Source organism: Octodon degus, unplaced genomic scaffold (assembly GCF_000260255.1).
Source record: "Octodon degus isolate 3935 unplaced genomic scaffold, OctDeg1.0 scaffold00231, whole genome shotgun sequence".
Lineage (NCBI taxonomy): Eukaryota > Metazoa > Chordata > Mammalia > Rodentia > Octodontidae > Octodon > Octodon degus.
The window spans coordinates 1,397,208-1,401,223 of NW_004524807.1; the positions used below are offsets into that span (position 1 = coordinate 1,397,208).

The 4,016-nt window shown below is 36.4% G+C and overlaps 1 protein-coding gene across 1 annotated transcript in view; it reads left to right on the plus strand.

Annotated features, from left to right (window-relative positions):
• Window positions 1-4,016, plus strand: part of Fat4 (FAT atypical cadherin 4) — a 212,688-nt gene that overhangs the window by 95,017 nt on the left and 113,655 nt on the right. The window lies entirely within an intron of this gene.

Genomic DNA, 4,016 nt, shown 5'->3' on the forward strand with positions numbered 1-4,016 from the left:
GGTGCTGGGGGATCGAACCGCGGTCCCTGATGCTTTGCCAAGCTTGTTCCAAGTAGGTGCTTTAGACCACTGAGCCATCTCTCCAGCCCTCAATTGTCTATTTCTTAATGACTGGTCTTAACTATATTCTTGACATTCTATGTTAAAGGCAGACATTTCTACCAAATGAAATTGCATACCTAGTTTTTCTATTGAAAGAACTAACATATATTGTCTGTTTTTATTTAAGTCAAACTTTTATTTTGCAATCACCAATTAGATAGGCTTTGGTATAAATTTAACAAGGATGTGTTCTTGGGAGCCTATTTAGAATATGAACTTGTATCATGAAATTTAATGAATTAAATTTCAAAGTAATATTTGGTTTCATTTGAAGAGAGAACTGTAAAAATATTAGGAAATGTTTAAAAGCTAAATTTGATTTTTTTTTGAAGCTGTGGGTCTAATATTTTCTTTCTGATATCTTTTCTTAATTAGTGGTGCCCTCTTAATTCCCAATTTGGAAGTCAGCATTCAGAGACCCTCTTTGTCTGTGTTGTCCTGACGTTGCCATACTGGGCTCTCACCTAGCACTGGGCCTCTGCATGGGAGCAAAGGCCTACTCCTCACTCACACAGGAAAGGTGGAGTTTTCCTTTGCAGGGTCAGAGGAAGTGGCAGCTCAGGCAGGAGTGCCTTCCTGATCCAACTCCCGCAATTTGCTTTCCACTTTAACTCCTCACTTGAGTCTCCGTATAGAAAGTTAAATGGGAGATGTCTAGCATGTTATTTCACTCTGATGAAATAAAAATTGCTTTGAGTGTAAGATTATTTTCCTCACTGAATTTGAACAGTACTTCCCTAATGCAAATGAATGCATTATTTTAACCAAGTGTTATTTGAGTGACATCGTAATAGCCTATTAAGGGTAATGCACACTTGAATGAATTCTGGAATACTCCGCCTTTCATGTGGTGCTTAGTGTAACAGCTTTTGAAGTAGAGATCAACACTTCTTAGGATCTGCTATTCCAATCTTCCAAACAGAACATTTTGTGAACAGAACAGATAGATGTTTGGGTGAGCTTTTTTTTTTTTAATGCATTTGGTGTAGGGTCTTACTACACAGCTCAGACTCCTAGTGATCCTCCTGTTTTCAGTCTCTCCAGTGCTGAGATTACAAGTGCATGCCACCATGCCAGGTCTTGGTCACGGGCTCAGCGTGCCCAGAGGTGGTGGTGGGGTGACGTGGGGTGCGGTTGGGTGGGGAGTGTGGCATGTGATGTGGCAGATCGAACGCCAGTCCCTGTGCTTGCCTGAGCAGGCAATAAGCCTGCTGACCTATCTCTCTGGCCTCTGTGAATCACTTTAAAATGAAGAAATTACTTGAATATGATATTACTGAATTTTCATAAAGTATCATTTAATATCATAAAGCAACAAAGGACACACAAGAAGTAAGAGAATTGTATTTTTTATTTTTTTTTAAATGTATTTGGTTGTTACCTGCTTGGACCTGTGATCCTCCTGCTTTCAGCCACCCTAGCACTGGGATTACAGGTGTGCACCACCTGGTGCATCCAGATTCTGGCCAGCTCAGTGTACCCGGGGGTGGGGCTGGTGCAGCATGGGCTGGGACCTCGGTCCCTGTACTTGCCTAAGCAGGCATTTTAGTCTGCTGAGTTATTTTTCGGGCCCAAGAAGTAGGAGATTAACAGGATTGGATTGGTTCTAAGTACCACTGAAATAGAGTACAACGTTGATTACTACACCTTTATATATCAGAAACAGATCATTTGTTATTACACTTGCTGAACATAGGACTCTAATAAAAAATATAAAAACAAGGATTTAGTTTAAAGTCAGAACTATCTCTACTGGAAAAATAGTGTTAAATATGGCTAAGCTGTCAGATAAAAATAAAAAACTCATTCTCAAAATCTCAGAATCTAAAAGTAGTGACAGGTACATGAAACATGTTGATAACAATTAGTATCAGTTTGTGTGTATAAGATATACATGAAACATAAATGACTTTTTTATTTGGACTTGTCTCAAGTTCTCAAGATGTTAAATTATGTATACTGAAATATTTCAAAATCTGAAGACTACTACATCTCAAACACTCCTTGTTCCAAGCACTTTGGATAAGGGACACTCAACCTGTACTAGCAAGCATTTTTTTTAAGAAGTTAGAGCTAAAAAACAGGATCATTCAAACAATTTTTTTTAGCACAACCATTCACTAAAAGATATACTTAAATGAAACCTGCATGAAATTATTCTTGTATCTTTAGAGGTAATACATGTGAACTCTAAACAGCATTTTGGATGTAATATTTTGTCATAATTTAAGCAGCTGAGGAGGCTTAGTTTTATAGGAGATATTTAATTTTGGAGTGTCAATTTTCTAAAAATAAAATGCTGGGGAGGTATATAGTTATGTTTGTCACCAAACAAAACCAATAACCAAGGACACTTTGCCTTGTTGCTGCATATTTTACTATTTTGTAGTCTATACTTTCTATCAAAACAACTGGTTAGATTTTAGTCATTTCCAAAATGAATATATATGAATTTTATATCAGTTAAAAAGCATCATGTCAATAGTTTAAAAGCAATTTCTTTCATTTCTATTTCCAATTTAACTAGTTTCTTTATTTGTAATATATATCCATAATCTTTCTGTTGAAAGTTAATACTTTTCTAGTGACATCAATACAACAACTCCTTATGATAATCTTTCCTTAGGTGCAGATCAAAACACCTCAAAAGGAGTAGGAATATGTAGAAAGTATTATTTGCAAGTACCCCAGGAAGTATTAATTTATTCAAGATAATTTTCTTATTTTGACATCTATGCTTTTACATGGAAGACCACTACTTTGTGCAAAGATGAGGGACCTGTGGCGTTAGGCAAAGCAGGCAGCTTACTCCTCAGTCTTGGCTGTGCATGGTCTTGGGAACATGTGGTGGGCCAGAGTTAGAAGGCCTGCCACTGTCTTTCTTGCATAAATCACTTGATATTTCAATACCTTAGATCTTATCCCTTTAATAAAGAAGCAGATGAATAAGATGATATTTAATAGTTTCTCAAAAATATGAATATGATTTCTTGCAAGTAAATGGATTTCTCAGCTTTCAGTGTACTGTGTACCCTGCAGCTCCCTAAAGCAGGGGAAGATAATTTTTATATAATGAGACACATTTTATGTAGCTTCATATGGAAAGTTATGTATTAAAATATGTTTCAGGCTCTTAAAATTCTGTTTATGATTCTTTTTATGTAGCTAGTAGCATATTTATAATTGTGGCTATGAGAGTGGTAGTAGCTGCTATTTAATAATAATTTAATTGGAGAATTACAGTTTTAGTCAATGATTTATATTTCATTGTCTTATTGTTTTTATTTATTTCTAATTTTTAATTTTTATATATGTAGTACAGTGTCTCACTATGTAGATCAGACTCATGGTGATCCTCCTCTTTTCAGGCTCCCAACTGCTGGGATTACAGGCGCGTAACACCATGCCTAGTCTCAGTTGCCATCTCAGCATGCCTCAGGGGTGGGTCTGTCACAGCAGGCCTGGGGATCGAACCCCCCAGCCCCTGTGTCTGCTTAAGCAGGTGCTTTAATCTGCTGAGCTATCTGGCCTGCTCTTTCATTGTCTTTAATGGCAACAGAATCAATCAGTGAAACACCATGTTTTATAATTAAAGCCATGTATATGCAATAGCTTGGTGGCCACTTTTGAGGAATGATTGGTCATTGTTTATGTAGCTCTGTGCAGATCTATATTCAATGGGAAGGAATAACTGGGAGGAGGGAGGAGAAGAGAAAGAAGGAAGGGGAAAATATTCTTTTGAAAGGAACAACTAATACTTAAATTTTTTCACATCTTTTTAATTATTTTGAACAATTTTGTATGTTTATATCTGATAATCTTAATAACTATTTTGAACACAACAATATGCAATATAATAACCATTGTTAAATTCCTACCATTTGGTTTAGTGAAATCCTGTAATGGTGTTAATG